Consider the following 25297-nt stretch of genomic DNA (forward strand, 5'->3'; position numbering starts at 1 on the left):
GCCATCGTTGCAACGCAACTCCATCAATGAGCCGCCTTTACGGCACTGATGCGTAACGCTTCGGTGACGTTTTGGGACCATGGTGTGCCGCATTGTAAATACGGCGCACCATGGGTGGTGCTGGCGTGCCGCACACTTTGCAGGGATGCGCACTTGCGCAGGTAATTGCTAATCTAACACTTAGGGGCATACTTACGAATTCTGAGCTGGACACCTCCAGATGTGCACCAGAACAAATGCGTAACGCAAAACTAACCTTGCGTCACGGCAGATGCGCCGCAATTACAATGCGGCAAACCCTGGTGCGAGGGTAGGCAGATGCGTGACGCATCTCGTGACGAAAGAGGGGCGCATCTCTAGAGTCGCGTCGCAGGTGCGATGCAACTCTAGCAATGCTCAGGGCTGCCCAATACTCAACATACCGCATCAGTCCTTACGCCTGCTTCAAGCAAGCAGGCATAAAGAATTGACGTAGCAGCGTCGCGGAAGTGCCTGCGTTAAATCTTGTAGATTTCACGCAGGCACTTTTGCGAGGCGCACAGCTGCCTGACCGCCACCCCCCCCCCCGGCGTGGGAACGCACCCATTGTGGCGCAGGCCCAGGCCTTAACGTGGCGCATCTCCTTAGAAGCATCACGTTGTACATGACTCGCAGGGATGCGCCACGTTTACGTCGCTGTGCGTCAGGTAAGGCAACGTAAATGTGGCGCAAGGGGCTTGTAAATCTGCCCCTTTGTGTCTAGCATTACGCAGTTCTGTAAAGTACACTCATACATTACTCAGCCCAATTAAATGAACACAAAATAGAAAACAAATAAGCAGTGGCACCGCCACAGAGAAGGAGAACAGTGCACCTGAAATGCACAGAAGATTTTGAAATATTAATTTACCTCTCCTATCAATGTAATCAGCAGCATTATTGCTCTTTGTAAAAAAGTTAAAGCAAACATTTGCAATATAACACAGTCACACAGAGCAGGAGAAAAAACAGAGTAGTGAGTGATGAAAAATTGCTACTACTACTCACCAAGCCCGGGGACCTCCACTCCCAGCAGGTCTAGCAGGTCGCGCTCCCGGTCCAGGATATCGGTCCAGCGGTGGGTCACTTGATTGTAGGTGCGCTGGACCCCCGTGATGTCAAAAAGGGCCCGGCACACCTGCCCCCACCGCTTCCGTCGCTCCTGGCTGTTGGTATAACCAGCAGCGATCCTGCCGCCTGCCGCGATGGTCCTGTGGAGACGGCGCTGCACATAAAAAACGAGTGAGCCCACCTCCTCAGGGCTGAAGATCTCCCTGGGCACCACCATTTCCGCCCTCAAACGGCCACACGGGAGCCGGGCACGGGCTGCGGTGCCCGTCTTCTTGGGCAGCTTGACAGCTGTCTTCACCATGTTCTGGGCAGGTGTTAGCAGTAAGAAGGAGACAAAATGAAAAAGAATAAGAGTAGGAAAGAAGGAAATAAAAGTTTTAAAAAGTAGTTGAAAAGTAAACAAAAGTAGCCTAAAACACAAAAATATAGACCTAGAAAAATAGAGGGATAGAAAAAAAGTTAAATAGATCAAAAAAATATTAAAACAAGCAAAGGATGGCAGAGATATACAGAGGATAGAAACACCATGCCCAGACACATAGGAATGAATGAAAAACAAGATGGCCGCCCGAACACGTGCGCGTAAGTAAGTTCGCACGCGATTTCTCTCGCGAACTCGTGCGAACTTGCATTCGCAAGGCGCTCATAGTGCGAGATTACACATAGCGGGCGGAAACGGAAATACGTCACGCAAACAAAATGGCAGTGCCCATACTCAACCTTGGGGTAACTCGCACGAGTTCGCGGCTTCCACGGTCTATTTCGCACGACGCCGCGCCTCGCGAATAGGGCGAAATTACCGAAAAATGAGTTTTGCAAAAGCAAAACCAACGAGCAGGTGCAAAAGTTCGAGCTCATCATTTGTAACCATTTACCTGTAGTGCTTCCTGAAGGGGCCCTCCAGAATCCGGTTGCCTACTTGCAACTATTGTGTGAACCTGCTCTGACAGTCAAAGAATAGTTACAAGTATGCCATTGCATCCTGTTAAAATTTTTTTACATTGCAACAAAAAGGAAAGGGAGCAGACAAGCAGGTGCCAGCCTTCATTAATGTCAGTTGGGGCAGGGCAGGTGTTGTTGTTTGCGAAACTTAAAACACTTAGCAGGTGTGCTTGGCTTTGCCACAATAATGTACACTAACTGGTCAATCAGAGGGTGCTGTGATGACACCGAGGGTGGCATGGGTGTGCCAGCCAGAGGGTGGCATGGGTGAACCAGAGTGCCAGTGTTGACAGAGGATGGCAGTGCTTTGCTTTGTCCCAATAATGTACACTGGTGAACCAGAGGGTGCTGTGATGACACAGAGGGTGACATGGGTGAGCCAGAGGGTGGCATGGGTGACCAAAGAGAGTGCCAGTGGTGACAGAGGGTGGCAGTGATGAAGAAAGCCTTGCAAACAGGCTGGGCACGTAGAAACAACAAGTTCGCAAAACTGGCGACCCGACAAGTAAGTTCGCAATTTGCGAAATTGTACAAAACCCTCGCGAACTTGCAGAAACCCGTGCGAACACACAAAAAAAAATCCGCTAAATCCGCGAGGATTCGCGTATTTTGCGTATTGTCGCAATCCGCAAATGCGCAAATCCGCAAATTCGCGGATTGCCAATCCGCAAAATCCGCCCATGCTTAATTAATGTGGGATGGCATTTCTAATAGATAGGTCTCTGTTTAACAGATTCTAATGTTACTATGTTGCCTAGCTCTAACTGAATTATTGGTTTGCATGATTCTAGACCAACTGACTTTCTTCAGGAGATTTGGTCTAGCTGTGGTAATCCTGAATTTGTATAGCATAGTCCTGAGGATTATATATATAAATCCGATTATGAGTTTAAAGGCCAGTTAACCGCATTCTGGTCCTCATTGAATAACTGGATTAGATACCCTACATCAGATCTCTCTTGGCACGGTTCAAGATCCATCAGAGAACCAAGTAAATTTATCTGAGGGCTAGAGTAAGGAGATAACGTGAGACAAAGTAAATGGGCCCAGTAGTGTTACAGCAACAGCCAGAGCTGCCAACTTTGGAATTGGAGAACCAGGTTTGAGTTGTGGTTGGCTCAACATTCTGTGATTCTGGGCAAATCACTTAATCTCCCTGTGCCTAAAACGGAAAACAGTGACCTGATGTAATGTAACTGATCCTCATGTAAAGCACTCTAATACCTTAGGGTAGAGTTCTCGCTATATAAAACTGCAAAAAAGAGAAAGGCAAAAGAGCTGGCCCTCCAGTAAACAACTAGACAATAGGCAGAAAAGCAAGTCTGCAATTGGCTACAATCTTGACCCCTCTAACACGACCTGCTGGGAAATCTGCCATCCTCTAGGATTGTACATTTAAAAAGGGGGTGGTGATGGACAGAGTATCTGAGTTAATCAGAACACTCCTACCCAGTCAACAGATCAGGGCTTGATCCATCACTGTTTTTTAGCTCACTGCACCATCCCAGTTCAGAACCTGGCTATATGCAAATTAGTCTGTCCCTGGCCCAGTGCATCATGGGAACAGGGCAGACCAAACTACCAAGCCAATTCTTCACTGGAAAGGAAACAAGCTTCCGGGGACCGGTTTCTGGCATTACAGCCGTCTTCGGCCCGGCTTGCTTGAATCCTGATGGTGCAGTGAGCAAGGGACTCATGTCTGAGCATACCCTTCCACACTTATGGTGGCCAAATTAATTTCAAAAAGGGGGTGGTGATGGACAGAGTATCTGAGTTAATCAGAACACTCCTACCCAGTCAACAGATCAGGGCTTGATCCATCACTGTTTTTTAGCTCACTGCACCATCCCAGTTCAGAACCTGGCTATATGCAAATTAGTCTGTCCCTGGCCCAGTGCATCATGGGAACAGGGCAGACCAAACTACCAAGACAATTCTTCACTGGAAAGGAAACAAGCTTCCGGGGACCGGTTTCTGGCATTACAGCCGTCTTCGGCCCGGCTTGCTTGAATCCTGATGGTGCAGTGAGCAAGGGACTCATGTCTGAGCTAGGATTGTTACATATGGTAGATCTTTACTGTCACTAAAAATTACTTCAACTCTCTTGAAAATTATACCAAATATTAAAGGTTCTCACTAATAGGAGAATGAGTTATTTAGCAGCGGTCTTGAAGAAAGCATCTACCCCATCTACAACAGGAGAATTTCCAACCTTTAAGATCTGAATGGAATGTATTAACTCAATCTCTGCAATTTGTGCATACAAATCATTTATTGCAGTTACTGTTGAAGTTGGAAGTGACAGTTCACTCACATATTTGTCAAGCTTAATTTGACCATTTCTATTTAATTCATACACCTTGCAGTTGAATGACTTGAGTTCTTAACAGATATCCTTTTTTGCTTTAATTTTCCTCCTACTGACACTCAAAATAGTACTTTTTAAAAAATGTGCCTTTTAATTCTGGAAGCTAGCAATTTTCCACATTTTTCTGGTTGGTCCAAATGTTTGTTTTAGATGACACGAATGCATTTGACTCATCTGGTTTAGTGATTATTTCACATTTTAGTTTTACTATCCATTACTTTATGCTTTTATGATTTTAAAATGTCTCTCCTCAAATCCTCTCATCTGAAATTCCAAAGTTTATAGTTACTTTTCTTTTTTTTCTCTTGACTTGAGATCATCTGCCTTCAAGGATTTTCAGACTGTGGTGCATATTTACAATTAAAGTGACTCAGTGCGTTCTGCAAGCCATTTGGCTGCACCCCACTGAGTCACTTTCAAAGCACAGGGATGCAACATATTTACAACAATATGTCGCATCTCTGTGCTTCCCCCTGCTCTGGCGCAGAAACTGCAGCCATGCGCCGGCGCAAGCACCCTTGCACCATGGTGCAAGGATGCCTGTGTCATGGAGAGAATGTTTTTGTGGAGGAAGAGGCACCTTCCTTCACAAAAACAATCGCTTCAGGCATTTTCCTCTTTGAATGCGTGCCCTGGGGAGGCGTAGCATTCACATGCATTTCCAGATTTACGATTCCTCGTAAATCTGGAAATGTGTCTTGTTCCATGGGTGTTGCATGGGAACACCCACAGCAACACCCATGAAACGCCCCTTTCACGCAAAGTGCTGCGTGTAAAGGGGCCATATTTACAAGGACAGGAAAAGCCATGCAGGGTGGCTTTTCTTATCCTGTACATATGGAGTAGTAAGATACGCCACCAGTACGTCACAAAAAGTGACGTACTGGTGGCGCAGGGGGGTTGTATATCTGCCCCACAGAATGTAGTCAAATATTTACATACGTTTATTGATTTGAATATAATTCTGAATTTCTACCTCCAGGCGCTTAACTAGACTGAAGTAGTTTGTTCTTGTAATATGAACTCCAAGTTGATAACAAGAATACAGGAGCATGATCGATATATGAATGCTTCCATGTGTGGCAATTCAAGTTCTTCCAGGAATTTGCTCTATGTCAGAGAAAATAATACTTATTTGAATGACAGCCATGGGATGCAGAATAATTTTTAAAGTCTTTTTGTTGATTGCCCATTCTTGAGATATCTACTAGGCAAAGTAAGTCCATCATTTTTTCAATGATTTTCTATTGTGTTACTTTTGAAATGTTGTAATGCTTAGTCTATTGAGGTTTTTACCCAGTACATCAAAAATTTCCTGCAAATAATGGTCTGTCTAGTATATGGACATGATTTCAAGCCAGTGCCGTAGTAATGTCCTTAGGCGGGTTACTGCTCTGAAAATTTTGAGTTACCCAGTGTTCCCACATGTGAGTTATCCAGTGAACACTGAGCTGGTTTTACTGGCTGAAAAATTCCATTGGTAAAAATCATATGAGGATTAAACTGCAAGAGCAGCTTGGTCTTTGTCTCTTCCTCATCCCTCCTACAGCTTTGGGGGGCGTGCAATGCTTCCCTCTGGAAGCCCACTTCCTCTACTTTCCCTTGCCCCCTCCCAACCCTCTTTACCCACTTGCAGCTGCCAATGCTCCAATTTACTACATGCTTTGATGGGTCCCTTTGTTGATAATCTTATGCACTCTTCTTTTAGGTTGCAGCAATTTCACTTCATATTACTTTAATGCGTGCTGCAACTTTGAACAAAAATAGAAACATCTCAGACTTGTGGAGGACAGGCCCATTAACTTTGCCAATGCTTGTTTAAAACTCCAGACACATGCCGGCTGAACTTTGGGCATAATTAAAACAATATCAAAACATCTGAGCTAGATATTGAGCAAATTAAATTAAATGTAAGAAAATGGTTTCGGTCTACTGCGAAAATAAACAAAAATAGCTAATAAAAAGCATCACTGTCTTAGCATATTGTTACACCCCAACCCAAGTGCCCCTAGATATAGATATAGATATAAAGAACCTCACAACATGCATCCATCAAATGTGCCGGTGCTCCATTGCAGGCATAAATCCCCTCAGCAATTTCCCTGTCATCAGGAAACAGACAGGAGACAGGAAACAGAGAGGCACTCCAGGTTGTGCAATGTTTATATTGATTTAATTAGGCAACAGCGGTCCGACGTGTTTCGGCTCCCATGAGTCTTTGTCAATGATAAGTGAGCTCTACCACCTAACAAAATAAATAAATAACAAAACCATGCAGAGACATGGTGACATTACTGACCATAACCCTGTACATTAAAAGTAGAGATCGATTAGGGGATGTGCCAAAATACCATCAATAAATAGAGATAATTAATCAATATAAAATATACTTTCCAACCACTGAATAATAGAACAGTGAACGCCCCTCATCAATTCAGCAAATCAGTACATGAAGTGTAAAAGGAAAAAAAAAAAAAAAAAACAGGTGAATGTTAAACAAAACAGAAATAGTATGTTGCTGGAAGCGCACCACAATAATAGGTTCAAATTCATAGGTTAATGCAGTAGCCACTTTCAAATGTTTATACATATTATCAACTCACCATACTGATATTTCGCTCAAGTGGGCTATGCAGTGGCCATTTCCTCAATCCCTTCACATAGTAGTGAATATATGCATAGACAGCGTAGCTCCAAAAAGGAAATTCATTAGTTAGCATCTTAATTATTAAATATATCCTGAGATAAGCAAGGAAGGCATACCAAATTCATGCAATCACCAAATCACGTAAGAATTCATCCTATTGCCAATTCTTCATATCATAAACTAATTTGATGCTTCATTCAATCAGTGTTTCATCTGTCATAAATGTATCCCCATTAGGCAATTGTAATGAAGATATATAGAAGCGACCCTCAGTGTACTCAAAAGTCAATTGGGAAAAGAGTATTCTGTTGTGAATTTCATAATGTACCACAACCAATCAATGGGAAACTTAACATTAAGCAATCATCACTGTTCATCCAATATTCATTTCCAGTTCTTCATTTTTAGTAAGTCCAGTGCTGTGTTTAGTCTGAAGGTTCATAATATATTGAGATTTCAGTTGTTGTGACAGTCTGATTCTATTTCCTATGCATATACTTCTTTGTATTATTATTACTATTATTTTTTTATTATTAAGAAAAACACTTTATTACATTAATCATTTGATTACAATAAATAGAAAATAAGCAGGCATAAAAATAGAATAAAACAATCACCTATTTACAATGCATAATATCATAAAAAGAAGATATACATAGGTTGTGATACCTGTCTTTCCATATATATACAGATCCAATAAACCAACTAGTCAAGTAAAGTTTTATAAGCGTATTCTAAAAACAGTACCATCCTTCGGATTGCACTTTCCCCTGTGAGCCTAAAACAATATCGTATGGCCTTTGTAGTTGTTCTTATTTTGGCATTATTAAACCTGGGGCGTAAATATAACCTCCGTGTGGGCAAAAATACTCGGGCAAATGCATATAAAATGTTCAAGAGTTTCCTTGCCGGTTCCACAAAGCTGACAACCCTGAGTATCTTTAAGAGCCTTATTCCAAGTCCCTTCAAACTTCCCTATCGGAATATAGAATTGTCTGAACCTTACGTATTTCCATTTAGTGTAGCTGGTCAAATTCCATCCCAAGTATTCTTGAGCCTGCAAGGTTTATGTGTCAAATATTAAGTCTGAGTGTTTATATTTCCCAGCTTGTAGGCGATCTAAATTCCGCTGTGTTAGCTTTAATGTTTTACCTATTTGTTTTTTTCGCACATCCCTGATCATTCGTCCCATCTCCTGAGTATCAGGCAGTTCAAAAGAGTCTATTTCCATCATTATAGTAGAAAGTTGCAGATCTCTTACTTTTTTACTCCGGAGTGCCTTAGTCCCATTATTCAATGTTTCAATGTACATGAATCAGCCGTAGCACAATAGAAAATGTAGTTAACACAACTGATCTTATGCAGCGTTTCCGGAGATTTAAGACCAAATTCCAATTGTATCATACAATGTGGAGTAGCCTGTCGTAAATGGAGTATGGTGCGTACGCATTTCATAAAACATTTTTCAAAATCAAAATCAAAAATGACTTTCTTGTTCATGGCAGGTGATGCGTACAATAGAAACAGAATCATTTTCATCTGTAAAGCTTTTAGAGATGGGATAATTGCATTCCCTCCGCAAAGTTTCATAGATCTCGCAATCTTGTTTTGTAATAGTTATAGATTTTACACTTTTACAGGCCGTATGGTTTAACCATGATAACTTTTTGTCGAATGTTACGCTGCTGGTAGTTATACTGGTAGTTGTACTGATCCACTACCTCGTTTGGATAATCTCCTAGATTCCACGTTTTTGATTGAGTAGACAGTCCAAACATAACAATTTTTGTTTTAGATAAGTTAACTATCAGACCATTCACTTTGTTGTATATGTCTAGTTGGTTCAGTTGATGCTGCAGTCCATTAGTGGTTGAGGATAAAATGACTAAATCATCGGCGTGTGCTAGGTATGGTATTTGTTGTGTCCCCTAATTTAGGTACGACACCTATATCTGAACATAACAACGAGTTGATATCTGCAATGTACAAGGAGAATAATAAAGGAGCAAGGACACAGTCTTGTTAAAGACCGTGTATTATCTAGAGCCAATTCCAAAAAAGACAACTTAGATACTTCCCTCTGATGTGCCTTATCAAAGTGTCTAGCCACCAGATATGTCACATCAACATTGTTAATGGCTCTGAAATGTTCCAATGTGAGTTTTTTCAATGGAAATATAGTAGAGCCCACATATTTCACATCACAGTGGCACGTAAGTATGTATACACAGTAATCAGAGGTGTGGGTCAGGAACTGACTGATACATATCTGTTTTTTATCTGTTGGTAATGTGCATTCTTTGGTATTAATAGTGAATTTACACAGCTCAAATTTATCACATTTATGAAAGCCCTTGATAGAGCCCAACCAATTCCCACTGGTGTTATCTTTGGATTAATACCTGTGAGTCCGAATATCTCCAATGGGTCTATCCCTTCTATAAGTAATGGAGGATTTGTTATTCAATTCAGAGCCGAATATGTAATCTTTTTTTCAAAATTCTCCAATGTTTATGTAGAACTGATATGATTCTATTGGACTCGCTGTTATAGGTGGTAATAAGACGGATTTCATCATGTTGGGGAAAATGAGCGTATTTCTACCAACCTGGGTGGCTTTCTGGTTAGCTTTGTGTTGGAGTAGCCCCTCAAATTAAACCTGCTTCTATCCGTATTGAATATATGTGTGGCTCTCAACATTTCCCCATACAGAATGCTGTTAATAAGTGTTGGACTTGGCCCTTTCTGCAGGGTCATCCCTGAACTTTTTGCCTTCCTCCTATATTTGTTTCTGACCTGTTGTTGGCTATTTTATGACTCTGGGCACTTTACCACTACTGATCAGTGCTAGATCCCATCATTTCCAACTTGATTGGCATCTCCTATCAATCCTCTATCCCTGTTCTCTGGTCAGATCATTTTATTGTTAATTTTTCGATTAAAACGTGCGAAGCTGTTTCTTTCAGGCCTGACCCTCCTCACAAAGCTAGCAGGAACTGGAAACGCTTAGATCTAAATAAATTAAACTCTCTCCTTGCCAGTTCCAAACCTTCGGTTTCCAACTTGACTATCAAAGAGCTACCTGTGGTTAGATCATGGTTAACTACTGCTTTGGACTCATGCCTCCCTACACAAAAAAACAAATCTCAAATTCATCACCCCCCGGCACCCTGGTTTAATGACTCCCTCCGTTCTGAAAAATCCAACTGCAAAAAATTGGAACGAATTTGGCGTTCAAATTATAACCCTGAGCATAAAGCAAAATACAGGTCAGCTCTTAAAACCTACCATGCGGCATGTGACACCGCTAGAGCTAACTTTGCCAACAGCACCATACTCACAGCTCAAAATAGACCCAAGGCCTTGTTTAAAATAGTCAAGGAGCTCTCAGGTGCTTCCTCTGTTCCTAAGGATCCCTGCCTAGACACGGCCCAGTGTAATGCTCTAGCCAACTTCTTTCGTGAAAAAATTGTTAAAATCTATGCGATTTTCAACTCTACTCCAGCCGCCTCAACTCACGCTGCTCAAGCTCCTTGCAACTCTTCTCCGGTTATTACTCCTTGCTCTTTGCTTATCACCACCCCACTTCACGCTTGGGATCCTATCTCCCCCGCGTTTCTAAAAAAGTATCTTCAGGACATCAAATCTGGCTCCCCCCTTGACCCTCTGCCCCCTCAAGTTCTGAGTTCCCTTGACCCAGCCCTACTCCACATTATTTTGGACGTCCTGAACGCTTCCCTAACAGAAGCGATTGTCCCAAACGAATGGAAGCACGCAATGGTGGTACCATTACTAAAAAAGGCCAACGCAGACCCCAATAATCCTTCCAATTTTCGCCCTATTTCTTTGCTTTCTTGCTTTTCCAAGATTTTGGAGAAGCATGTTAATTCTTTGTTGTCTTCCTTTGTTGAATCCACCAATTTTCTTCATGGTTCTCAAGCCGGGTTCAGGGCTGGTTTCTCCACGGAAACAACTCTCCTTGGCGTGTCAGAAACCATCAGACGCCAAGTGGATAATGGTGAGACGGTGGCACTCATTCTGCTTGACCTGAGTGCCGCTTTTGACACCGTCTCCCATTCCATCCTATTGTCCACCCTGGAGGCAGTTGGTGTCGGTGGTACCGCCCTGGCCTGGATCGCTAATTTTCTTTTTGAGCGCACATTTCAAGTTTTTTCTTCTACATCTGTTTCATCTATTCTCCCTTCCCCTCACGGTGTTCCCCAGGGGTCTATTCTTAGTCCCCTTTTCTTTAACCTGTACGTGAGGCCGCTTGCTTTCCTGGCGGAACAAGCTGGCCTCACAATTTATTCCTACGCTGATGACACTCAAGTCATCTACTCTCTCTCCACCAATAAAAACCTCCCCTCTTCCTCTCTGCAAGTTGGACTGAAACATATATCGGACTGGATGTTGAAGCACAAACTAAAATTAAACGGGGATAAAACAGAGCTGCTCCTGTTTGGCCCAGACACCTCTCTCTGGGGCCCACACCATTGGCCTCCAGAGATGGGTCCTCTTCCCATTCCATCTGTGTCTGCCCGCAATCTTGGTGTGATCTTCGACAACCAACTCACTTTCAAACAACACGCTGTGAAAGTCTCAGCCACCTGTACTACCATCATCAGGTGGCTGAGAAAGATCACCTGGATGTTACCTGCGGACACCTTGAGGACCGTAGTCCAGGCTCTTGTCATCTCACGCCTGGACTATGGGAACATCCTGCTCCTAGGTGCTGCCAAAGAGGTAATCAAGAAGTACCAGGTGGTACAGAATATGGCTGTCTGCTTGATCTGTCACCTTCCTGCCCGATCCTCGGTCGCGCACCATATGCGGAATCTGCACTGGTTGCGGATTGAAAGCAGAGTTAACTTCAAAGCACTCTGCTACATGCACAAAATTATGACTGGTAGAGCCCCTCGCTATCTCTCTGCTCTGGTGCAGCAATACATCCCCCCCGCACACTTAGGTCTTCGACGCAGAATAAATTTAAGATTCCGCGCATCAACAGAGCCAAGATGGGAGGACGCTCGTTTTCCCTGCTGGCCCCATCCTTATGGAATTCTCTTCCTCAATCTCTGCGCACTGAATTGTGCTTTCTGAAATTCCGTAAGGGAATAAAAACTTGGCTTTTTAACAACTAATTTATGATCTTATGATCCTCCCTCCCTTTCACCGTTCAGTTTGCTCTAGCGCCGGGAAACCTCCGGGTAGCTGCGCGCTCAACAAATGTAATTATAAATATGGTCTCCCTAATTGTAAATTGATGTATTAATCAGTGGTTCCATGTTTGGCTATTTGGTTTACTTGTCAGATCCTAGTCTAGTGCACTGAGTGTGCCTAGGGCGTGTATATCCAAATGCTGCTGGTGGGCTTGCAGCACTGGTTGTGCCACCCACAGAAGCAGCCTTGTAAAATGTGTCTAAGGTATGCCATTGCAGAGCCTGCGTGCAGTCTGGTACTGTCATGCTGACTGGGCAAGTGCACCCACTTGCCAGTCCCTAAACCATCCCTTTTCTTCATATCAGTCACCCCTGTGGTAGGCCCAAGGAGAGGGTGCCTTGTAAGTATAAGGAAGGACAAGCCCTGGTGTGCCTGCCATGTCCTAATAGTGAATTACAGCCATTTTCGTTTTTCACTATTGCAAGGCTACCTGTTCTCCATAGGCCAGATTGGGTTGTTAGAATTATTACATTTTATAATCCCAACAGACTCAGAGAACATGGTAGAAATTCAAGTTTAGTATGCCTGAACTCAGAATGATAAAATACATATTTTAGTGAAGTTGGTTTAACATTCTGTGTTTGCAAATACCACTTTTAGAAAGTAGGTATTTGCTTGCCTAACCTTTCAAGCCTGCCTCTGCTAGACTGTGTATTCCATTGTCTGGTTTTGTGAGTGACAGGGCTGGGGGATTCCAAGAGACAGGATGAGTCAGCCCAGTGGTGAATAGAGAGATCTGCATCTAGATGGGAGGGAGGAGTTGCACCTGAACATTGAATAGGGCTGTGCCTGCCTTCCACAATGCTGGCTCCAACTCCTGGGGAGCGGCTGATGTCTCTGCCCTGCACACTTAAAGAAGAGAAGGAGTCCTGTCAACAAACTGCTCCAGGACGGGAAACAACCATTACAACGCAAATTTTTCGATGCAATACCTTTACAACAAATCTTTTACAACGCATGTACCTTCTCAACGCATGCTATTACAACGCATGCTATTACAACGCAGATGCTATTACAACGCATGCTATTACAACGTAAGTATGGGTACGTTTTTATTATTTAAAAAAAAAACATTTTTACACCTCTGTAATTCCCTAATTTTAATCCCCCAATAGTTTTTACACCTCCCTGGAGTTAGGTTAGTAATTAATACCTTACCCTAGTAATTAATACTCCTACACTATCCAGCACTTACCCTACTTTCACACCCTCCAGGAGTTAGAATAGTAATCAATACTCCTACACTATCCAGCACTTACCCTACTTTTACACCCCCCCCTGGTGTTAGAATTGTCCAGGCAACATTATCCAGGTAGTCTGAAGCCACACACAACGAAAATTGTTGTAATGCTCCCAATAGTCTTTCTGACATTTCTTTTTTTCATCTTTTAGAAATCCGTGGGTTTAGACTACCTGTTAATGCTTGTGACATTCTCATTTCTTGGAAACTTTGCTCCTTCCTCAAAGTTTCTAAAAAATGATAAAAGTTAGGGTGAGGTTTTCCAATTGTGTGGTTGAAAGAGTTGTGCCATCCCTCTATGGCATTGTTTGTCTTTGCTCCTCCTTCTAAGCAACTCGTGTAGCAGTTCCACGACTCCACATGGAATCGTGGCTCCCTCCTGCGACCCGACCTGCTTAGATGTCTAATCCTTGTGTCTTCAAAATAATTTAGTAAGGGTGCCAATTTTTCTTTGTTTGTTGTGTAAAAGTCTGATTCAGTAATTGCAGTATAGTACTCGGCTACACTTTCAGGAGGAACGAAGCAAAGTGCTGTTAGTTTTTTTAATTCGAATTGCAGTTTGCTATCTGAAGCATAATCCACAACTAGGGATGTTTTTTGTATTTTACGCCAAAATGCCTGGGAAAAATGGAAAAAACATCCCTGAATTTGGGTATCCATGTACGTTTTTGTAATAACATTAATCATTGCTGAAGTCCTTCCTCACAGGTAGAAGCTTTCAGGTACAACGAGGCGCTTGTAGATCAGCAGAGATGGCCTTAGAACAGGGGGTTCCTCAGGGCTCTGCCCTGAGTCCAACTCTCTTCAATCTGTACATGACCCCCCTGGCCGAAGTGGTGCAAGCGTATGGAGTAGAGTTGGTCTCCTACGCAGATGACACCCAACTGCTGATCTATCTGTCTCAAGGACCATCAAAGGCGGCATCCAATTTTAAGGTTCGCATGCAAGCATTAGCAGAATGGATGGACGCACATTTCCTGAAACTAAATGGATCCAAAACGGAGGTAATGATTGTGGGTGGGAGCAACCTGAGCTGGACTCCAGACTGGTGGCCAACATGTCTGGGTCCTACGCCAGTTCCCTGTAAGGAAGCCAAAAACTTGGGAATATGGGTTGATCCCACTCTGTCCTACGAAGGCCACATCCGTCGCCTCGTGGGAAAATGTTTCGGGGTTCTGAAAACACTAAATCGCACCCTTGATTTACTCCCGCTGGATGCCAGACGCATTATGACTCAGGCGCTGGTAACATCCCGCATGGACTACGGGAACGTCTTGTTTTTGGGTGCCACAGAACACAGTCTAGAGCGTTTACAAGTCCTCCAAAACACAGCTGCTCGTCTTGTTCTAAGACTCCCTAGAAGAGAAGCATCCAAACCAGCGTTAGCAGCCCTACACTGGCTACCGGTCAGGAACAGAGTGATGTTCAAAGCTCTTTTAATGTGCCATAGAATACTCCAACATAAAACTCCACACTACCTTCAGGATCTAGTACTGAGGTATGAGCCAACCAGAGCCTTACGCTCAGAGGGGATGGGTCTGCTGACAATCCCCCATGTAAAAAGAGCGAAACTCGGTGGTCGCTCTTTTAGAGCTGTAGTGGCAAAAAACTGGAATGCACTCCCGACATCCCTAAGACTGGAAGAATCTGAAATTAAATTTAGAACTCTGCTGAAAACACATCTATATAATCTATAAGCAGTTAGTAGGCGGAGGGAGGTGGGCTGTCTGTTGCTGATAACTTGTTCTCCACAGCGCGGGGACACGCCGGCAAGGCGTCACCAGGCGCTTTAGAAATTACTTTATTATTATTATTGCGAATTCAAAATCAATTATTATTTTCCTAGGACTTCTGTTTAATGTTTTAGATGTAATCACTGTCAAAAGTTCAGTGTACGTTGTGGATTGTTTATCAGGTAGCAAACTATAAACTAAGGGGACTACAGTATTGTTAATTTTAGCATGAATAGTGTATATTTGGGTGAATGGATGGGGCGTGCTTTTAAATGTCCCATCCATCATCCAAATTTCACTATTCTCTAATTTAGCTAGATTACGGGGTGTGCTGAAGATAATTATTCATTTTTTAGGGTTTATGTTATCATGCAGGGTGAACGGTTCGTTAGTGATAGAAACAGAGAGTTCAGGAGGAATTTGAATTTCAGAATAGGTTTGAGGTGTTTTTCTTTGTGGATTACTTGCCTGTTTTTTTCTTTGAATAATTCTCCTCAGATTAGGTATGATTGGCATACTGCTAGCAACATGAGTAGGGACATTCTGAGCAACCTCCCTTAAAATAGAATCAGAGGAGTCATTGGAGGTGTTTGCAATATTCTTCATTTCGTTAATTGTTTCTCTTACCTCAATATCCATTGCAGAGGCAGAGTGGTTATGTTCAGATGCTTTAACAACTGTGTCACCCAGTATAACCGCTCTGCCTTTGCAATGGCTTGAGTAATATTGCACGCACCTCCAATGTCTTCTTGGTTTTGTAATTCTCTATATATGTACCCTGCATGTTTCAATAGTCGGTTTCCCTTGCTTGAAGTTATATACTTGGCTGTCTTATCTGTTGACATTATCTGAAAAGAAAAAAAAATTCAAAGAATATTTATGGTTTTGTTTTTTAAAACAATGTTTTTTTCACATTCCTTGATTATCCAGCACTTACCCTATTTTAACAACCCCCTGGAGTTTGAATAGTAATTAATACTCCTGCACTATCCATCATTTAACCTACTTTTACACCCCCAGGAGTTAGAATAATAATTAATACTCCTACACTATCCAGCACTTACCCTACTTTTATACCCCCCTGGAGTTAGAATAGATATTAATACTACTGCACTATCCAGCACTTTCCCTACTTTTACACCCCCCTGGAGTTAGAATAGTAATTAATACTCCTACACTATCCAGCACTTACCCTACTTTTAAATTCCCCTGGAGTTAGAATAGTAATTATTACTCCTACACTATCTTGCACTTACTCTATTTTTGTATTTTACTGGATTTGGAATTTTAATTAATACTCTTGCACTGTCTTGTACTTACCCTACTTTTACACCCCAGTGGAGTTAGAATAGTAATTAATACTCCTGCACTATCCATCACTTACCCTACTTTTACACCCCCTGGAGTTAGAATAGTTATTAATACTACTGCACTATCCAGCACTTTCCCTACTTTTACAACCCCCTGGAGTTAGAATAGTAATTACTACTCCTACACTATCCAGCACTTTCCCTACGTTTACACCCCCCTGGAGTTAGAATAGTAATTATTACTCCTACACTATCTTGCACTTACTCTATTTTTATATTTTACTGGATTTGGAATTTTAATTAATACTCTTGCACTGTCTTGTACTTACCCTACTTTTACACCCCACTGGAGTTAGAATAGTAATAATACTCCTGCACTATCTATCACTTATCCTACTTTTACACCCCATAGGATTTAGAATAGTAATTAGTACTCCTACACTATCGAGCACTTACCCTACTTTTACACCCCCCTGGAGTTAGAATAGTCATTAATACTACTGTACTATCCAGCACTTTCCCTACTTTTACACTCCCCTGGAGTTAGAATAGTAATTAATACTCCTACACTATCCAGCACTTACCCTATTTTTACACCCCTCTGGAGTTAGAATAGTAATTATTACTCCTACACTATCCTGCACTTACTCTATTTTTATATCTTACTGGATTTGGAATTTAAATTATTACTCTTGCACCGTCTTGAACTTACCCTACTTTTACACCACACTGGAGTTAGAATAGTAATTAATACTCCTGCACTATCCAGCACTTACCCTACTTTTACACCCTCCTGGAGTTAGAATAGTAATTAATACACCTGCACTATACAGCACTTACCCTACTTTTACACCCTCCTGCATTTAGAATAGTATTTAATACTCCTACTCTAACCAGCACTTACCCTCCTTATACACCTCCCTTGAGTTTGAATAGTATCTAATATTTCTACACTATCATGAAATTTCTCTACTTTTACACCCCTATGTTCAAATAATTGATTTTTTAATATTTCATATACTTTTTAAATTTTAATCTGCTTTGAAACGTTTCTCGTGTTTAATTTTAAAAAATGTTTAAGGAAAAATGTAATTTTTTTTACCTCTTTTGAAGTTGGTTGCTTGTTTTTGTAGATGTACTTTGATGATCTTCTGGTTGCTTTGTTGACCTTTGAATTCATTTAGCTGTTTCAAAATAAAAATGAAAATATACGTTTTTTATGCTTATTTGGGACGTAACTCTATGAGGAGTTAAAGTGGTTTATTGATTTCTTTCAACATTTTTATTTAGTATTTACCTTTAGTTTTTTAGTTTCGATGTATTGTTGATGGTTTCGTATTTAGAAGAAGATGGTTTTCAGCTTGTTTTTTTGTTCTATTTTTCTAGTTGATATTTCTTTGAAGATATCTGTAGTGGGATATAGGTAAAATAAACTGTTTATTTTCTAAATATTAAATCTCTATGTTAAGGATTAAAAATTATTTCGTTAGTTAATGGAAAAACCGCTTTAAGATATTTTGACATTAAATTGTGTCTCCATTTTTCATTACACGTTTGTAAAGTTATCGCTTTCAAACAGTTGTCACATTATTTCGGAAAAAATATGAAAACGTTTAAAAAAAACATTCATTTTTAAATTAAATTATTTATTCAGTATTCTCTTTCATTACCTTTCGAAGAGATGTCTTTATAAATTGCAGGAGTCCTTTCTTCAATCTTTTTTAAAAAGATTTCTTGAACAATAGTTTTATTTTGCTGAAATTATCAAAAAGTAACATGGTTTAGCTTTGCTAATGTTTTTACATTTTACAGAAACATTTTATTTATGGCTTTCTTATTTTCAAATTTTAAAAACACTGTTTGTTCAACATTTTTAGATAAATATAGAACTGTGCCTCATATCAATGCTTTCTTTGTATTATTTTTAAAAGAAAAATCCATTTTGAGTGACATACTCTTTAAAAGGTATTTTTTTTAAATGAACTTACTACTAATATTGTTATTTGATTTTCAATATTCTGTTCCTTGTTGTTTCGATTTTCTAGTGTGTTGAAAACTGTAAAATATTATGAATCTATTTTTAAAGATTTAGAATATTAATTTATTAAAAGTAATAATTTTTTCTTATGTGTGTTTTACTTACTTGTTCTTTGGAGAATTGATGTATGGCATTTGCTGAGTACTCGTTTGTCTGTAATCGTCAGAGTATGTGGGAAATCCGTATGCTCTCGCTGGTAGTCTGATGACCACTGGCTTCAAAATGGTGTCTTCCCCTTATTTATAGCTTTTTGTGTGTGTCACCATAATTTACGGGAAAAGTGACATTGTTATTTGTGTTTTTTTGTGATTCATTTTATGTGAGAACTTATATTTTACATTTATTCCTTTAACCACTTGGCTGCTAAGGTACTCCCTCTTCTTCCCATTGACTTTCCATTGAAATCAATGGAAAGTCCATGACGAGTTACCCTTGTCATTAGCGCTGAAGGGGTTAAACTTTCCGTTTAATCTGTTCGACAGTGTTTACTCCTCCATTTTGTTTTCTGTGGCTTAGTGTTCTCATCATGAAAACTGTTGTAGGACTTGTTCTTCTCAATGGTTTTAAAATGGTGGCTCTTTTTATGGTTTAATCTCTTTTTTCTTGTTGTCTTACCTTAATTTGATTTTTTATTGTTTTAAAAATTAATAATAATCTCATTTCCTCTTGTTGTTTTGATTTTTTTAAAAATATTGTTTGTTACTCGATTTATACTCGAGTATTTATTTTAATACACGAGTATTAATTTCGTAAAAATGTTCGTGATATCGTAATTATGTGTTTAGTTGTGTTACATTTTTTAATACACTTCCCCACCCAAAACCCCTATTTTCCTGCATCCCGTCCCCAGAGTTATTTTACAAAATGTAAAAGATATATATATTTTCGCGTTGTAATGGTATGCGTAGTATTGTTTTTTGTTGTAATGGTACTTTTAATCGTTTCTAATTACATCGCGTTGTAATGGTATGCGTTGTAGAAACATTCGTTGTAATGGATTTTGCGTTGTGAAAAATGCGTTTTAATGCCATGCGTTGTGATAGCATGCGTTGTAATGACATACATTCTCCAGGACTGTACTTGAAAGGAAAGGAGAAGTCTGGAAAACAGAGTGCTCAGGAACTGGTTTGGACTGGGCAAAGGCCCCTCTCCCCTCAGAGAACAAAGGATTTGGGGGTATAATTATTGGGACCCTGATCCCATGAAATTAGATCACATTTGGACTACAAGAAGAAACCTTTACTGTGGAGAGGAACCTGAAAAAACTGAGGAGAGACTATTCCCAAGCTAAAGTGCTGCTTGGGGGATTGGCCTACAGTGGTTGCCTGACTTCCAAAGGAAGGAGAAAGGAACTTTGTGTACTTTGCGTTCAACTTTTGAAGGATCTCCAAGGGCTTGGAAAAGAGCTTGCCTCCTGCTGAAGTCTCAGGGACAACAGACTTCAACCCCCAGCTTCCCAGAGTTCTTGTGGAAGTGCCTGCTGCTGTTTTGGGCCTTCTGAGGAACTGTGTGTTGCCAGGAGCTGGAAGCGCGACTCAACAAGAACGAAGCATGTCGCCGTCGCTGTGCCTGCCGTCGCAACGCCGAAGGAGGGTGTCGCCGTTGGAACTGTGGCACTGCACCGCATCGAGAGAAGCGTGCCGCAACAAAGAGGAAGCGGGTCGCCGTCGTTGCTGCTGCCGTCGCAACTCCGAAGGAGGGTGTCGCAGCTGTAGCTGTCGTATTGCAACGCATCAAGAGAAGAATCTTGCAACGAGGTCGGAGCGTGTCGCGGTCGCTGTGCCTGCCATCGCAACTCCAAAGGAGGGTGTCGCCGCTGGAACTGTCGCACTGCACCGCATCGTAGAAAAGCACCTCGCTTCCCTGAGAAGCGCGCCACCATCGGAGCTGCAGCCGTCGCATCGTGGATGTTGCTGCTGTAGTTGTCGCATTGTGCGGAAGCTTCACGCATCGTGGGAGAAGAGTGTCGCCGCTGGAGCTGCTGCCGTCGCATCGCGGAACAAGGATGTCGCCGCTGCAGTCCACGCATCGAACGAGAACTTCTCGCGTGCCGCATCTGAAAGATATTCACGTCTTTATTTCTTTGCACCTGAACTTTGCCGCATTTCCCTCGCTGCGACATTGCTTGTCTTGGAAGCGCAACGCAACCTAAGGTACAGTGACGCAAAGTGTTGCATCTGAAGAACTGAACTGAACTAAGCTAAAGCTACCATCTTAAAGTGACAGTATTGTGTATTTTTGTCAGTTATGGTTTTGTGGTAACTCTATATAAAGTATACTTATTTTTTATATAAAAACCTTGTGTGGTGTCCATCTGTAGTGTTGTCACTTGGTTACTGTATGTGGTCACAAATGCTTAACACACTGCCTCGGAGATAAGCCTGTCTGCTCGTGCCAAGCTACCAATGGGGTGAGCAGGGGTTATTGTAGGAGTGTAATCCCCTTATCCTGACTAGAGGCAAGGGTCTCTATTTGTCACAAGTACCTACCTGTGCCAACTAGAGACCCCCAAATCTAACAATCAGGTTTTGGGGTCATAGCTTTTATAGTGGAGAGCACTGTTCCCTGCTGCATTCTTCTTTTGTAAGCTGGTGTGCACTGCACCTCGTTTTACTGTTATGTTGATGTCATGAAACTCAATTTCATTCCTACTCACCTTGTATGTAAATTTCAAGTTATAGGGATCATAGTTGAGTATATCAATGAAACCTAGCGCCTTTTCTCCAGGGCTATTCCAAACAATGAAAAAGTCATTGATATACCTGGTCCAGAAGACTACATGGTTGGTGAATTTCTCGCTGGAATTGGCAAAGACCACCTGTTCCTTTCGCTGGCTTATCATGAGATTCACGAAGCTAGGTGCGCAGCAGTTGACATCACTGTACCTGGCAATTGTCTATAATAGACACCAACAAACAATAAAATATTCTCTTTCAAGCAATATCTGATCCTGGATAATGACTTGTTATGTTTATAAAAGCTAACAGGTCTAGTCTTCAAGAAATGTTCACAGGCATTCACACCAGAATCATGGTCCATACATGTGTCAAGGGAAGTTACATCCGTAGTGATCATAATAATATCCTGAATTTGTGTTAGAAAATCAGTGCTATCCCTACAGTAAGAAGGTAGTGCTATTACTGCAGAAGTAGGAAATAGTTCATGTAAATTAAAGTGTGCTTGAGAATTTCCTCCTTGGAGGGCACAATGGTGCATCAGGTGGGTTCTCCAAGCTTTTATGGACCTTTAGCAATTGACTGGCAATTTAAGGCTGTCATTCTGTAAAAAGGAGTCTTCATCAAAATCCAGAATGTCCTTGTCTCGCCACTTCAGAAGGGAGTAATGATACTTGGTGATATAGGCCCTTTACATACTGGGAGAGATGACCCCATAGTAGTCTGTCTAATTGCCTATGTGCCTCTCTTTCATACATGATGGAATCCATGATCACGATATTTGACGGAAATAGAACCATCTGATCATAAAGATATTAGTGCTTCTCTTTTTGAGACTGACAGATTATGTTCCCAATTAAGTGTTGACTTCCTCAGGGGCATTAATTCCTTAATCATAATTTCATGAAACGCATCGATATTGTCATGTGGGGTGCTGGGAACCATTTTCGATTTCGGCTTAAATTCACTCCTACTCGGTGCATTGATATTTATGCCCATATTCAACAAAACATCCCTCATGTCAGTATCAATGTCAACACTATGACCACCTTCGATTAATAAGGATCCCAAAGACAGCAAGCAATGGACAGCCCCGACAGTTATGTCATGATTCAACATTCCAGAATCAGGGGCCTCCAATTTCTTAGGAGTCATTTCGTGTACCTTTATCAATTTCAATTTTCTAACACATAGGATAAGATTTATTTGAGTTTGAGCATAATGAAACTCCATTGTAGGGAAGAAGGTCTTTCCCATTTGGAAGAGGGATCTCTCAGCATTAGGTAACTCATGTTTTGAAAGGTTAATTACTATCAATGCCATGTTGCTCATCATCAATTCTTTCTGGTGCTTTCTTTCCATGTGGCAGTTTGTCCTCCTCCTCCCCTTCTTGTGCATTTCCTTCGCGCCTTTTCCTCTTCCCTTTCTTTGAGATTTGCCTGTCGGGGTTTGTCCTCTTAACGAAGCTAGCAATATTCTTTTTAAAAGTCCCAGCGGTTATGGGTATGCGATTTCCTGATTCTGATGGGCCTGCCGTTTCATCCTCATCAGTGCTTACATCCGAGCAATATCCATTCCATTGCAAGTCCTGCTGTCTTTCCTCATCCTCCTGTCCTGAAGAAAATGTGAATGACACATAGCATAACAATGGACTAAGAGGACTGGCTAAAAACCCCATAAGTAGGTATATTATTCGTAACATTTTACATCCACCCAAGGGCCATGTTGGCAATTGTCTGCAGGACACTGTGACAGCTTTCAATGTTCTCAGCCCAGTAACATAGTGGAAAATACTTACAATGCACTGGCTAGCTGTTATCTGTATGGATTGTCGTCTCCCTTTGCTGTTGAGCAAGGTGATAACAAGTTTTGTTAACTTGCTTGCTAAACAACAAAATTTGTCACCAATACATGAATATTTAAATATCTTTTTTCTGTGAGATAGGAGAGATGGACAATTGGCTTGTGATTTACCAAATATCCACCACCTACATTCCAATACCATTGCTCACCTAATATTAATTAATGCGCAAGGAAAGGTGATATGTGTATTACAATCACCGCAAAAAGTATCGCAATATAGTGTGCACAGATTTTGTTATTATTAACGCCCATATTGAGGAAGTGCATCAAAATTCTGTGCAAAATGAATACAGAAAACGTTGCTGTATTTACTATGGGCCAGATTTACGACATTGGAAATTGCAACTCGCAAATTGAGCCAAATTGTAAGTTGCAATTTGCGAGTCACAATTTCCAATGTACAACAGTGTCTGAGACACTGTTTGTGAATCCCAATGGGGTCGCAAATTGCATGCCTGATGAATATAAATGAGGCTGTCACAATTTGTACTCCAATTAGCACTCCCAGAGATGGTGGCCTGCTTGGGTCAGCAGACCTCCATGTCTGGGACAGCTTTTAAGTAAAGCAGTTTTTTTTAAAAATGCAGCCAGTTTTCTTTAACCCTCTCGCTGCGGCCGCTATTCCGCCGCAGTGGTAAGGGGCGGGGGGGGGGCGCGCGTCGCTTCGACGCTGGTGACGGCCCTCGGGTGAGCTGTGCTTGTGGCGGAACGGTTCCGTCACGGCCCCGCCCGCTCAATAGAATGCGCCGCGCAGTCGCAAAATCAGCGCCGCGCAGGCGCGGCGTGCGGGCCGTGACGGAACCATTCCGTCACCAGCACAGCCCACCCGAGGGGCGTGATGGAGGCGTTCCATCCCCAGCGTGGGAGGGGTTAAAGGAAAACGGGATGCATTTTTAAAATTAAAATGTAACTTTTTCTTTTCATTTTTTTGAGGGCAGGCAGTGGTCCGCAGTGGTCCCTGGGACCACTGCCTGCCCTTAAGAAATGTTTGTGCATGCATTCCCAAAAGGAAAGGGGTCCCCTGGGGACCCCTTCCTGTTTACGAGTGCTTACCACCCTTCTGAGAAGGGTGGTGAACTTCAAGTGTTTGCGACCGCAATTGCAGTCACCAAACATTCTTACATGGCTTTTGGAGTCGCTATTAGGAAGGGAACGCCCCTTCCTCATAACCCTATTTTGAGAGTCGCAAATTGGTTGTGCCTCAAAAAACAGGGTCAGAACATGGCCCACTGTTTTTTTGCATGCGCAAACGGGTCTAAAACCAATTTGCGCATGCAAAAATCCGTCGTACATCTGGCCCCTGGTGCGATATCACTTGACCAAATACGGGGGTAGGCATAATAAGTCCTTAAAGCGATTAGAATTACAGGAGCTGAACACGAAGGATGTCAATGCAGGAAATCATTTCCTGAAATTTGAAGGTGCAGTGCCCACATTCCGGCTTTATGCGCTGTGGAAAAACAAAAGGTGCGCCAGTGCCGTCATCAGACACTTATATCGTTTTCACGAAATATCACATTCCACTTTTAATCAGCCTTTCAGCCAGTCATTTAAATTAATGCATTTTAGGAGTTATAATTGTAGACTTTTCAATGAGATTTTATAATGTCTGGTATTCCTGAAGTACAAACAAACGCTGATCGATTAATAGCCAGAAATTATCTCTCCAGTCGGGGTAAAATATTTTTCTACTTTAAAACTTTAATAAAAAACCTCTTCACCTAGCATTACAACCACGTAATTCACTTTTTCTTATGAGCTCCTGTTTTGCTCTGGGACACATAGCCGCACAAAATGCATTATTGGAAGATCATATTCTCCGTGGAGGGCATTATCATTGAAATATTACATGTGACAATGCCCTGCAGTTATGGTGAATGATTAGCATGTCACGTTACTTTGTATATTCATATATGTTTATTTTTTTGCACCCACAGTGTCATGATGCATTCATATCTCGCAACTATAATATATTTATATATTGATAATACTGATGCCATGGGTATGATAGGCGGTTTGCTGCCCGTTCTAGAAGCATAAATTTACTCTTCACGCATTCCGCTCTGTCCCACTGAATGCACGTGGGGCTTTTTTGCACCAGAGGGAGTTCAAAACACGGATGTGTTAAAATGCTACATGTGGTGATGTCTTGACGCTGCAGAGAGCATGAGC

This window comes from Lissotriton helveticus, chromosome 8 (assembly GCF_964261635.1).
Source record: "Lissotriton helveticus chromosome 8, aLisHel1.1, whole genome shotgun sequence".
Lineage (NCBI taxonomy): Eukaryota > Metazoa > Chordata > Amphibia > Caudata > Salamandridae > Lissotriton > Lissotriton helveticus.